Source organism: Rhinolophus sinicus, chromosome 2 (genome assembly GCF_057876585.1).
Source record: "Rhinolophus sinicus isolate RSI-liver-muscle chromosome 2, RSI-T2T, whole genome shotgun sequence".
NCBI lineage: Eukaryota > Metazoa > Chordata > Mammalia > Chiroptera > Rhinolophidae > Rhinolophus > Rhinolophus sinicus.
This window is the reverse complement of record NC_142502.1, coordinates 125,499,616-125,514,243: the sequence shown is the minus strand read 5'-3', so window position 1 is coordinate 125,514,243 and position 14,628 is coordinate 125,499,616. Positions and strand designations below refer to the sequence as shown.

The following is a 14,628-nucleotide window of genomic DNA, read 5'->3' as shown; positions in this document are numbered from 1 at the left end:
AATAAAACTCCAGAAAAAGAGCTAAACAAAATGGGAACAAACAATCTATCAGATGCAGAGTTCAAAACATTGGTTATAAGGATGCTCAATGAACTTAGGGAAAGAAAAGATCATCTCAGTGCATACTTCAACAAAGATATAGGAAACATAAAAATCCCAAAGAGACCCACACCAAGACATATCATAATTAAAATGCCAAAGGTTTAAAACAAAGAGAGAATCTTAAAAGCAGCAAAAGACTAGCAGTTAGTTAAGCAGTTAGAAAAGCAGGTAGGGGGAAGTGATTGCTCCCCCACCAGGCCTTAGAAGCTCAGAAAGAATTCCAAATATTCTACGTTATCCCAACAACAGGTATCATGGCTGCCCTCAGACCACTCGTGAAGCCCAAGATCGTCAAAAAGAGGACCAAGAAGTTTATCTGGCACCAGTCAGACCGATATGTCAACATTAAGCATAACTGGCGGAAACCAAGAGGCATTGACAACAGGGTGCACAGAAGATTCAAGGGCCAGATCTTGATGCCCAACATTGGTTATGGGAGTAACAAGAAAACAAAGCACATGTTGCCCAGGGGCTTTCAGAAGTTCCTGGTCCACAACATCAAGGAGCTTGAAGTGCTGCTGATGTGAAACAAATCTTACGGTGCTGAGATTGCTCACAACGTCTCCTCAAAGAACCACAATGCCATTGTGGAAAGAGCAGCCCAGCTGGCCGTCAGAGTCACCAATCCCAATGCCTGGCTGCACAGTGAAGAAAATGAATAGACAGCTTGTGTGCAAATTGTGTTTTAATAAAACCACAGAATTCTTTAAAAAAAGGAAAAACAAAAAGCAGTTAGGGAGCTCACATAAGACTGTCAGCTAAGTGCTCAACAGAAACTTTGCAGGCCAGAAGGAAACAGCAGGAAATATTCAAAGTGATGAAAAGCAAGGACCTACAACCACGCCTACTCTACCCAGCAAGGCTATCATTTAGAATCGAAGGACATATAAAGAGCTTCCCAGACAAGAAAAAGCTGAAGGAGTGCATCACCACCAAACCAGTAGTACAAGGAATGTTAGAGGGACATCTTAAAGAAGAAGAAGAAAAACAAGATCAAAAATAAAAATAATAAAATGGCAATAAGTACATATCTATCAACAATTACTTTAAATGTGAATGGATTAAATGTTCCAATCAAAAGACATAGGGTGGCTGAATAAGAAACAAGACCAAGACATATGCTGCCTACAAAAGACTTGCTTCAGATCGAAACACATACACAGACTGAAAGTAAAGAGATGGAAAAAGATATTTCGTGAAAGTGGAAACCAAAAAAAAAAAAAAAAAAAAAGCTGGGGTTGCAATACTTACACCAGACAAAATATACTTTAAAACAAAAAACAAAGGCTATTACAAGAGACAAAGAAGGACCCAGTAATTCCACTTCAAGGTATTTATTCAAAGAAACCCAAAACAACAATTTGAAAAGACATATGCATTCATATGTTCATTGCAGCATTATTTACAATAGCCAAAATATGGAAGCAACCTAAGTGTCCATCCGCAGATGAGTAGATAAAGAAGTGGTATATATGTACTATGGAATAATACTCGGCCTAATAAAGAATGAAATCTTGCCATGTGCAACAATAGGAATGGACCTAGAGGGTATTATGCTAAGTGAAATAAGTCAAACAGAGAAAGACAAATATCATATGATTTCATTTATATGTGGAATCTGAAAAACAAAGGAAAAAACAAAACATAAACAAACTCATAGATACAGAGAAGCTTTTAATGGTTGCCAGACGGGAAGAGGTATGGATGGGTGAAAAATGGGATATGATTAAGAAGAAAAATTGGTGGTTACCAAATAGTCCTCGAGATGTAAAGTACAGCATAGATAATATAGTCAATAATATTGTAATAACTATGTAGGGTGTCAGATGGGTACTAGATTTATTGGGGTGATCACTTTATAAGTTACATAAATGTCTAATCACTATGATGGACAGCTGAAACTTATGTAATATTGTGTGTCAACTATAATTGAAAAATCAAAAATTATTTTTAAAAAAGGTGTGAACTGAAAATTCTGTTCTGCGTGAGGGTCACTTAGAAACCATACAACAGTCATATCATGTCTCAGCAGAGCTTAAACTTAAGAGTACAAGCTCCATAAAGACTGAGTAGCCAGCACAGTGCCAAACATAGATTCAAGAAATGTTTGCTGAATTGTTCCATTTAACGAGTCCCATTCTAAAGTTTCTTTTTCTCTTAAATCCCATCAAATTTCTAAAACCAGGGGTAAGGCTGGGAGGGGGCGGATATTATTAACTGCATATGAGGGGGGGAAAAGAATTCCAAATTAGAGCAAAACTAAACTGAAATGTCTAGGAAAATTAGGACAGAGGGAAACAGCCATATGTCAACTTATTAAATTGGTCCCCAAACTATGAAATACAGCTTAATAATTTTTTTTAAGGCAGAAAGAAAATAGTGCCATTTAAACAGATTAAAATCTGTTATTAATCAGAGTAAAGTTGATTTTAGCTACTTAGAAAATTACACTCAGGTTAGTCTTGGGTAAGTCTTACGATACAAATGTTTTATTTCCCAGTAAAAATACCTTCCCAAATTCTATAGGTGACACGCTACATTATACAGCAGCTGTACCCCTAGAAATATTGGGACTCCATTGTATCTCTATTGTTCACAATTTCAATATCCTAATAACATACAAATAGCATTTCGCTCCTTATAGAAACCCTGTTTTACTGTAATATTCCGTGGCATGCATCTTTGCAAAGGCAGATGGCTCTGCTGCATAACATTATTACATATACAATTACCTGCATCACAAATATTTTCAAAATTAAAACTGCTAAGCGCTCTTGCCTGTCACTTTTTCTTATGTTGTCTCCATAGCAACCTGCCTCCCCTCCCTCAGAGACAAAGAGAACATGGAAGACATCTTTAAATTGGCATAAATTAGAGACAAATTCTTTATTTAATCTGATACAGAGCTTACTCGAATGATTACCATACACCAGAATTATCCAGAAATAATGTAGTTCTTAAAAATGAACTGCTGTAAACAGACCTGCTCACACTCGATGACGGCATAATTATAAAATATGGCACACCCTCATCTTATCACCACTGCCCTCGTCCCCACTTATCAGCCTCTGTAACTACACTCAGCCTCCTCCCAGCACATAGAGCCCCCCACACACTTTCCTCAAAATGATCCAGGACAGGTCCTGCCTCAGATGCCCAAGAGGCTCATGGACAACTCTCACCTCCTGCAACAGCTCAGCTAAATATAGGTGTGTCAAGGTGGATTTCAGTCATGAAACAGACTTACTAACCCAAACGCAAGCTGATGGCCCAGAACCGGGTAGAAAAGGTGTTAAGAATTATCTCGATTAGCTTTGATCATTGGCCCTGGGACAATGCATCCAAGACTTTCATAACTTCTTGGGCCTTCTTTTCACAAATCCTCTACTGCATGACCCTGCCGAGTCCCTGAAATAACATGTGATATCCAGCAGGATCTCCAGGCAGGGAAGGGCCACCTTGCCCTCCCATTCACACACTTTCAGTTCATAAAATACCCGAAGAGCCACAGTAGAGCAACTAAAGAGCAACCCCAGGGTCCCAACTACCACTTAACAGACAAACACTTTCTACAAAGTAAACATAATAACCTCAGTATTATGAAGCTAAGAGAAACACATATCTATTTTTTCTTTTAAGTAAACAAAACATAACCCTATAGTTGGTTTTAATGGAAAAACAGCAAGGAGCGAGGAGACTACTTCAGCTCGAGGTCCAAGAGAGAGACACACACACACACACACACACACACACACACACACACACACACAGCATTTCCCCTGCCTTTGGTGAACTACCTAGGAGGCAACACAAAAAAGGGCAGTCCCCACCCATCCAGAGAGCAAGGTGTCCTGCACAAAACAATATCATCTCAGAGCCTGAGGAGAGCTGGTGCCGCCACCAGCTGCTCCAAGTATCTAGCAGGGGCTGTACTATCCCGAGTGTGAGAAACGTGCCCTTCTCCAACCCCAAAAGTTATTTTTGTTGTAAGCATAGTCTTATAAGTTGCTCTATTTTAAAAGTTAAGCTTCATAATACAGCCTTTAGTTTGGCCCCCACTTACAGTTTACAAAAATACAGAGAATCAAGAAACCAGTTAAATGACACCACCAAAAGATGACCTGACAAATCCAGAATGTGGGACATTTTACAAAATAACTGGCCTAGTGTACTCAAAAGGTCAATGCCTTGGAAAACAAAGTTGGGGAGACTGTTCTAGAACAGTGGTCCTCAAACAGGAATATTTTGCCCAACAGTGGGCACTTGGCAATGTCTGCAGAAGAGTCTGGTTGTCACCATGGAGGCAGGTGGTGTCACTGGCATCTAGAGGGTGCAGGCCAGGAATGCTGTTCAATACATGCTTTAAAACATGCACATCCTGGGGCAGCTGGTTGGCTCAGTTGGTTAGAGCACAGTTGGTTAGAGCGCAGTTGGTTAGAGCGCAGTGCTCATGACACCCAGGTCACCGGTTCAGTTCCCACGTGCGCCAGTGAGCATCTTTTGGAGCAAAAATTAATATAAGAGCTGGTTTTATTTTAAAATAGTAATAGGTCTTATAGTAAAATAAGACCGACTATACAATATAATATAATATACTGTAATGTAATATAATATAATACCGGCTATAATATAATATAATACAATATAATTCCGGGTCTTATATTAATTTTTGCTCCAAAAGACACATTAGAGCTGATTGTCCAGCTAGGTCTCATTTTCGGGGAAACACGGTATGCAGAGTTGTTCCAACATTATTTATTATATTCTCAATGATGTATTTTACATTCCTGCGACGATTTTGTAACACCAATTTGTACTACTTAATCCCTTCACCTTTTCCACCCAACTCCCCAAACCCCCTCCCATCTGGCAACCATTATTTTGTTCTCTGTATCTATGAGTCTGTTTCTATTTTGTTAGTTTATTGTGTTCTTTAGATTCCACATACATAAGTGAGATCAAATGGTATTTGTCTTTCTCAGTCTGACTTCTCTTAGCATAATACCCTCTAGTAGATCCATCCATGTTGTCACAAGTGGTTAAGATTTCATTCTTTTTTATGGCCGAGTAATATTCCATTGTATTTATGTACCACCTCTTCTTTATTATCTATTGATGGGCACTTGGGTTGCTTCCATATCTTGGCTATTGTACATAGTACTGCAAAAAACATAGGGTGAATATATCTTTTTGAATTAGTGTGTGGATTCTTCAAATAAATACCCAGAAGTTGGACAAGGTAGTTCCATTTTTAACTTTTTTAGGAACCTCCAAACTATTTTCCTCAGTAACTGTACCAATTTGCAATCCCATTAATAGTGCATGAGGGTTCCCTTTTCTCCACATCCTCACCAGCACTTGTTTGTTGACTTTTTGATAATAGTCATTATGACTGGTGTGAGGTAGTATCTCATTGTGGTTTTGATCTGCATTTCTCTGATGGTTAATGACATTGAGCATCTTTTTGTATGTCTATTGATCATCTGTATGTATGAGCTCTTTGGAGAAATGACCATTCAGGTCCTTTGCCCATTTTTAATTCGATTATTTATATTTTTGGTGTTGAATTGTATCAGTTCTTTATAAATTTTGGATATTATCCCTTATTAGATGTATCCTTGGCAAATATCTTCCCCCATTCAGTAGGCTGTCTTTTCGTTTTGTTGGTGGTTTCCTTTTCTATGCAAAAACTTTTTACTTTGATGTTGTCCCATTTGTTGATTTCTTTTTTCTTTTGTTTCCTTTGCCCGAGAAGATATATCAGAAAAAGTATTACTAAGAGCAACTTCAGAGAGTTTACTGCCTATATTTTCTTCTAGGAGCTTTATGGTTTGGGGCTTCAAATTTAGGCCTTTACTTCATTTTGAATTTATTCTTGCATAATGTGTGAGAAGGTGGTCCACTTTCATTTTGTTGCATGTTATCTGTCCAATTTTCCCAACACCATTTATTGAATAGATTGTCTTTACCCCACTGTATATTCTTGCCTCCTTTGTCATAGATTAATTGACCATGTAGGTGTGGGTTTATTCTGGGCTCTCTATTCTGTTCCATTGATCTATGTGTCTGTTTTTATGCCAGTACCATGCTGTTTTGATTACTATAGGCTTGTAGTATAATTTGATATCAGGTACTGTGATACTTCCAATTTTTTTCTTCCTCAAGATTGCTCTGGATATTCGCGGTCCTTTGTGGTTCCACGTAAATTTTAAGATTATTCGTTCTACTTCTGTGAAAAGTGCCATTGGTATTGTGGTAGGGATTGAATCTATAAATTGCTTTGGTTAGTATGGATATTTTAACAATGTTAATTCTTCCTATCCATGAGCATGGTATATGCTTCCATTTATTTGTATCTTCTTCAATTTCTTTCTTCATCGTCTTATTGCATTCCAAGTACAGACAGATCTTTTACCTCATGGTTAAATTTATTCCTAGATATCTTTTTTTATCCTATCAAAGATTGATATTAATCTTTTTAAATAGAATTGCTTTCTTAATTTCTCTTTCTGACAGTTCATTATTGGTGTATAAAAATGCAACTGGTTTCTGAATATTAATTCTGTATTCTGTTATTTTACTGAATTCATTTATCAGTTCTAATAGTTTTTGATGGAATCCTTGGGGTTCTCTCTATCTAATATCATGTCTGCAAATAATGACAGTTTTACTTCTTCCTTTTCAATTTGGATGCCTTTTATTTCTTTTTCATGTTTGACTGCTGTGGTTAGGACTTCCAATACTGTGTTGAATAAAAGTGGTGAAAGTGGGCATCCTTGTTTTATTCCCGATAACAAGGAGAATGAGTATGATGGTAGCTGTGGATTTGTCACAGATGATCTTTATTATGTTGAGGTATGTTCCCTCTATTCCCACTTTGCTGAGAGTTTTTATCATAAATGAATGCTGGATTTTGTCAAATGCCTTTTGTGCATCTATTGATGACTATATGATTTTTATTTTGTTTTCATTGATCTTTTATATTATTTTCTTAGAACCTATTTCATTTATTTCCACTCCGATCTTTATTATTTTCTTCCTTCTACTCACTTGGGCTTTGTTTGCTACTCTTTTTCTAGTTTCTTTAAGTGTATAGTTAGATTGTTTGATATTTTTCTTGTTTCTTGAGGTAGGCCCATATTGCTATGAATTTCCCTCTTATGTCTGTTTTTGTTGTGTCCCATAGATTTTCAGTCACTGTTTTCATTTTCATTTTTTCTCAAGCTATCTTTTGATTTCTTCCTTGATCTCATTGTTGACCCATTCATTATTTAGTAGCATGTTATTTAGCCTCCATGTGTTCGTGTGTTTTTCAGGTTTTTTTTCTTTTAATTCATTTCTAGCTTCATACTATTGTGGTCAGAGAAGACACTTGATATGATTTCAATCTTCTTAAATTTACTCAGACTTGTTTTGTGGCCTCACATGTGGTCTATCTTGGAAAAATGTTCCATATGCCCTTGAAAAGAATGTATATTCTGCTGCTTTGGGGTAAAATGCTCTAAAAATATTAGTTGAATCCATCTGGTTGAGTGTGTCACTTAAGTTTGCTGTTTCCTTATTGATTTTCTGTCTGGAAGATCTGTCCATTGATGTCAATGGGGTATTAAAGTCACTACTATGACCATACTGTCAAACTCTCCCTTCATGTCCGTCAATATTTGCTTAATATATTTAGATGCTTCTATGTTGGGTGCATAAAAGTTTACAAGGGTTATATCCTCTTGTTGGGTTGATCCCTTTATCATTATGTGATGTCCCTCTTTGTCTCATGTTATAGCCTTTGTTTTAAACTCTATTTTGTCTGGTATAAGTATTGTTACCACAGTTTTGTTTTGTTTTTTGGTTTTTGTGTTTTTGTTTTTTTCATTCACATGCAATATCTTTTTCCATCCCTTTACTTTCGGTCTCTGTGTGTCTTTCAATTTGAAGTGGGTCTCTTGTAGGCAGCATATGTATGGGTCTTATTTTGTTATCTATTCAGCTACCCTATGTCTTTGATTGGAGCATTTGATCCATTTACATTTAAAGTGATTATTGATAGGTACATAGTTATTGCCATTTTATTACTCACATCTATGTTCTTTTTTTCCTCCCTTCGTCTTAAAAAAGTCCCTTTAATGTTTCTGGCAATACTAGTTTGGTGGTGATGAACTCCTTCAGCTTTTTCTTTCTGGGAAATTATTTATCTCTCCTTCAACATTAAATGATAGCTTTGCTGTGTAGAGTAGTCTTGGTTGTAGGTCTTTTCTTTTTCACCACTTTGAATATTTCGTACCACTCCCTTCTGACCTGCAAAATTTCTGTTGAGAAATCAGCTGACAGTCTTATGGGAGCTCCCTTGTAAGTAACTAGTTGCTTTTCTCTTGCTGCATTTAGGATTCTCTTTTTCTCTTTAACCCATGCCATTTAAATTATAATGTGCCTTGGTGTTGGCCTGTTTGGATTCATCTTTGTTTGGAACTCTCTTCACTTTCTGGACTTGCATGTCTATTTCCTTTGCCGGGTTAAGAAAGTTTTCAGTCATTATTTCTTCAAATAGCTTTTCAATCCCTTGCTTTCTCTGTTTTCTTTCTGGTACTCCTATGTTGCAAATGTTGTTACACTTGATATTGTCCCAGAAGTCTCTTAAACTATCCTCATTTTTTAAAATTCTTTTTTCCTTTTCCTGTTCCACGTGGGTGTTTTCTGCTATCTTGTCTTCCAAATACTGACTGGATTCTCTGCTTCACCTACTCTGCTGGTGATTCTTTCTAGCGTATTCTTCATTTCAGTTATTGTTTTCTTCCTTTCTCACTGGTTCTTTTTTATGGTTTCTATGTCCTTTTTCATGCTATCTCTTTGTTCAATTTCTCACTGAGTTCATCTATTCTTCCCCAAAGTTCATTAAGTCCTGTTTTCAACTCTCTATCTGGTAAGTTGCTTGCTTCCACTTTGTTTAGTTCTTTTTTGGGACTTTTCTCCTGTTCTTCTATTTGGGACATATATTTTTGTTTCCTCATTTTGGCCGCCTCTCTGTGTTTGTTTCTTTGTATTAGGTAGCTATACTACATGTCCCAGGCTTGACCGGGTGGTCTGATGTAGGTGCCCTGTGGGGCCCAATGGCACAGTCTCCCTGGTCACTTGTCCAGAGTACTCTGGGTATATCCTTTGTGTGGACTGTGTGTACTCTCCTATTACAGTTGACCCTTAATTGCTCTTGGCACATCAGGGGGTGGGATTGACCCTCAGGCTCACTGGCTGTGGGGTTTGGCCATGTCTACAGCTTACAGGCTGTTGTGCCAGGGAGGCTTACCTTATTGAGTAGGATTTGCCCCAGCAGGCTCTGGCACCTGCTAAGTATGCTGCTTGTGGGGCTAATTGGGTGGTGCTCTCCTCTGATCTGAAGCTGACCTCCAGGTATGTTGGTTCTGTGGTCTCCTGGGAGGGTCTCCTCGGAGAGGCCCAAGTCAGTAACTGCCTTTGACCAGCCAGGGACTATCTGGTAGGAACTACAAAGCAATCCACAGTTGGTGCTGGGCCTGGAGGCATGTGGGAGAAGCCACTCTGCGATCTGAGGATGGCTGCCAACAGTACCGGGCCTGGGGTAGCTCTGCAAAAAGCCCAAAGCACCCTGAGGCCTGCTGCTACCTGTTGGCTCATATAAGGCTCAGCCACTGAAAGAGCCTCACACAGTAAGTGAGTTGGGTGAGGCAGGGTCTCAGGGAGTCACCAGGGTGGGACCAGTGGTATTCACCAGGTTCATGTAGATTCTGGTTGGGCACCAGTGCTGAGCCTGAAGCTATTCAGCAAAAGTCTCAGAGAACAATGAGGTCAACTTCCACCCACCTGGGGCCCACAAACCCCTGAGAGTTTTTCCAAGAAAGAGTGCAACACAGGCAGGGCTGGCTGCTGGCCAAGAATGTGCCTCCAGTGTTGCATGAATTGAATAGGCCAGAGTCCTAGGAAGTCAGCAGGGTAGATCAAGCAGAGCTCACCAGGCCAATGCAGATTCAGATTTGGCTGTTGATGGAGGGCTCAACACAGGAAAGATGGCATCCACCTGCCAGCGGTACAGGAAGATTCTACACAGGGAAAATGGCAACTGTCCCTCCAGTCCTCTCCCTGCAGCCACACAACTCAGTTTCTCCCTCTATGTCTCTGACTACTCCTGAGTTGCCAACCCTCCATCAGAGCCCAGGGTGAGTGCCTGTGAGCAAGAGAGTCTGTGCATGGGCCCTTTAAGAGTACATCTCGGTTTCCAGCCACCTTCTATCTCACCCTAATGGACAGAATCCCCACTGATTTTCACAGCCAGATGTTGCAGGGGCTCCTCTTCCCAGCTCCTGTACTGCAGGATGTGGATCCCAGTTGGGGCTGGGACCTCTCACTCCTCAGGGGATGCATCTGCAGCCGAGATATTTCTCTGGATTCTCAACCCCCACATACTGGTGTGGGGCCAGCCCATTTCGTGTCTCTACCCCTCCTATCAGTCTCAACATGGCTCCTTCCTTATATCCTTAGTTATAGGAGTTCTGTTCAGCTGGACTTCAGATGGTTCTCCAGGTTGACTGTTCTATAATTTAGTTGTAATTTTAATGTGGTCATGGGAGGACGCTAGCACAGCGTTTATCACTCTGCCATCTTGGATCCTTCTGGCATGGATTTTTCTTTTATCTTCTTGTTTGAAAAATGTTCAGCACAAAAGTTCATGGGAGGTGGAAATTCAGGCCTTTTGCAAAAGGCCTTCTGACATTTTCACAAATGTAGAATATTCAAATTTTACATTCAGAACCCCTTCCTACATGTCAATATTTGTGCATTTGTGTACAATGCAGGCACTCTGCTGGGTGGCTTTGGAGGCCCTGTACTACACACATCAGCCCCCCACCCTCAAGATATTTAGTCTATAAAAGGAACAAGACATGATGAGGGAAGTTACACATGCACAGAAGAGAGACAATGCTACAGAAGTTCAAGGATATGTGTATAGAAAAACAGGACCAGGAAAAGCTTCATGGAAGATGTGGCACGTACTCTTACACTGGTTCTTCCGGGCTAGGCAGAAGGTGGATGTGTGAACTTTAGCAGAGGGAACTTCTAGGCCAAGGATTGGGAAAGTCTGGGGGTTCCCAAGAGCACACACTAAGTAATTATGTTGCTTGTACCAAAGTGACAAGGAATGTGTCATGCAAAGCTGATGCACAGGAGGCAGTCACAGAGGCCCCAAAAGCAGGCCGTGGGATTGGAGCACCTCTATTCAGGAGGGAAGGAGGAACACAGACTTTTGAAATGGAAGTGACTTGAGGAACAAGACTCCAGTAATGACACAATGATTTTCTGGCCATGCTACATGTATGCAGGCATGAGGAACACCCTGGAGTGAGGCCAGCCATTTCACAACAGGACAGCTCAAATGCCTAGAAGGGCTTCTGCGTCTGCACCAAGGTCTGTGGCACCTACCAAGGAAGCCACTTCCAACCTCTTCATTACAGTGCTACATCTGCCCCTTCCAGATGCTGGCCCTTGACTCTCTGAAGAGGCTCGCACATCTCTCTTCACTTCCCCCTTCTTGCATTCCCGTGGAGTCAACATGCAAATCAGGAGTGGGATGCAGGCTGGCTGTGGGCAGAGCCCAATGCCATGTTCCTGACTAGAGAAACCCCTGCCACCCAGAGAGCCCCTTCCCTTGTAATCACTGCAAAACGGCCACTGGAGCCTATGCCTCCAGAGACACCAGTTAGGACAAGATGGGACTCCCATTACGCATCATGGTAAAATCCTGTTCTCATTTCTTCCATGTAACCTACACTCGAAAATATTACTATCAAGACTAGGAAATGTGCTGATGAGCCAAGCAGCTGTTATTTCTATGAATTCTGCAATAAAGACTTAAAGTTTGGCTCGTCCCCAGGAATGGGGCTCTCCTGCCCCTTCGCTGAAATGTGTGTAAGAGTCTAAGAGCACTGTGCATTTCAACAGGGCTGTCAGCAGCCCCAGAGACAGGTGCTGTCATGTGGCTTTTTACAGATGGGGAAATTGAGGCCGGGGGAAAGCGTGTTCACCCAAGGCTGTTTGCTGCTTGGTTTGCCCAGAACCCAGGGTCACAGGGTCAGGCCCCATGCTCCACCATTTAGGCTCTGAAGCCAGAATTCTCCATTTTCTAAGAACTATCGCTGCTGACTGCAAAAAAGGGAGGAAGGAAGAGGCAGAAGAGGAGCTGAGGGAGTAACAAGCTGTGCAAATCATTCACCAGCTACCCAGACACGTGAGAAAGGGGCACAACACCAGGGACGCAAAGAGAAAACAAAACTAAAAAGCACAAATTAAATTCATCCAATTACAGCTTCACATCAGGAAACCTTAGATAGTGGAAAGTCCCTAAAGCAGCTGAAACACAATCACCAGAGAATTTCATTATCAACCTCTCTTTGAAAGGGGTTCAGGAACTGCCTTCATTAGACCTGAAAAAGTCTATACCTGAGTGTCTTGGGGCCACAAAGGGCTTGGCTGCTCCAGCAGACTTGTGGCTGTCAGGACCGGGCCGGGGATGCGTCCTCACCTTGGGGTCCACAGGAGGGCTTGGGCTGACTTTGTATAGTCAGGGATAAGGGGTGGGGGATTTCTTCCTCCCAGATTTGTCTGCCAGCTGTGAATGTGTCCATTTATTCTGCCCCATGAGTGTGAGTGAGGGGAGGAAGTGACTCCCTTCTCTGACTGATCAGAAGCTGACAGGCCGAGGTCACCTCCCAGGGCCTGTCTGTGTCCCTGTTCCAAGCCTCCTCATCACAAAGCCAGCCAGGCCTCAGGGCAAATCCAAATGTGCCCTCCAGTCATCACTGGTGTCTCCTGTTTTCTTTGGCTAGACGGCCAATGACTTTCATTAAAACATTTGCTTCTCAACCAACATTTTTTTTTTTGTTTGACTCCGTGTACCTGGTATTGATTTCAAAAGCATTAGATGAATTGGTGGGATGCTGGCTGCTTGGGCACATAGGACCTACTCTCCTAGGAGCGCATTACTTTCCACATAAAGGACATGAAGAGATCCACCGAGCAGCATTTAGGCAGGTTTTCCACCAATGCTTAGACATTTCCTCACTGTGACTGCCGCCTCAGAAGCTTTGTGGGATGAGCTAAGGAGTCTGTGAACAGATCAATTTTACACATGAAATTACATACATATAACAAAGGCCATGATGTGAAAGGTCCAGGATGTATACACAGACCGTACCCTCAAAGGCCTTAAAACCCAAAGGTGAGATGATGGAGAGTGGGCTCAGGGAGGACCAGACTGGGTGTGGGTGAGAGGCCAGGACGCAGACCCAAGCGGCAGGAGCAGCAGAAGCAGCCGATGTACAGGCAGGAGATGGAGGCCCAACGCCCAGCTCCTGTCCCTATGTTCACAGTACACAGAGCAAAAGCAACCCAGAGCGGTGCTGGGTACGTCTGCGGGGAGCTTCAAATACGGGGCCAACGAGTGTGCAGCCTGCTTCAAGGAGCACCTGTGCATACATGGGCACCCGAGTCCCAAGTCACCTTCACAAACAGGATCTCATTTGCTCCTGGGAGGAGAAGAGCTTCATCCTCCCCCCTTTACCATGAAAACACACAGGGTTTGAGAGATTACGCCACCTGCCTGAGGACAAAGAGCTTGCCGGTGGCAGAGGCAAGACTGAAACGCACAGTGATCTGGCCCATGGCTTCCAAACTACCTTGACTCCGCCCCCTGCGGGCCTCTCTCGAGTGGAGCAGAAGAGTAGTGGACCGTGGCAATCTCCAGTGGACCAACAGGAAGCGCAGAAACCCCGCACAGTTCACACCCTACCCCTATCTTGGCAAAGGTCTTGACTCACCTTAGTGCGCTCATGCAAAGGAGGGGAAAAGAGTGGCACCCACTCTCAGAGCTGCAGTGAAGGCTGAATGAATTTATGCAAAGCACTTGGGACCAGGACCACGAAAACCCTGGTGATTAAGTGGGAGCAAGTTACATCGGCCTCTGCACACTTGTGCCTAGGACCTCAGAGGACATTCGTCTGAGCTCACATGTGCCTCTATGTAAGAATCCCCCCTGGGGTCACTCCCCCAAAAGTCTGGAGTCAGACTGTAAGCAACAGTATGATGAGCCCTGCTGAACTCTGGCTTTCAGTCTTACTTGGCCACAGTGGGCCTAGAGAGTGTGTGATACAGCACCTTCTCCCACTGGTAGGACAAACCCTCGCACACACCAGCACACAGTTCACACCAGGACCTACTCCACTCACTGCGCCCAGACCTAAGCTGCCTGGTTCAGGGCACAGTCTTCAATCATAAAACAGCGGCGCTCCCAGAGCGGCAAGGCTGGGTCCTCCAAGCATTGTCCAAATCCATTCCCATTACCTGGTGCCACCCTCAGAGAGGGACAAAGCCTTCTTAGCACACATTCTAAGGAGCCGGTTCTAGATACCCCCAAACAGACGAGAGAGGAATGTCTGCTTTCCTGCTGCTCCCAGTAGCAGCAGAGCCACAGGAACCACCGTCCAGGCCAAGGCCACATGCCACAGGATT

General features: G+C 42.2%; 1 protein-coding gene and 1 pseudogene across 2 annotated transcripts in view; one reads left to right on the top strand and one right to left on the bottom strand.

Annotated features, from left to right (window-relative positions):
- The window catches only part of SH3RF3 (SH3 domain containing ring finger 3), a 368,321-nt gene that overhangs the window by 292,738 nt on the left and 60,955 nt on the right, over nucleotides 1–14,628 (bottom strand). The gene's annotated exons all lie outside the window — the stretch shown is intronic.
- Nucleotides 357–764, top strand: LOC109436447 (large ribosomal subunit protein eL32 pseudogene; annotated as a pseudogene).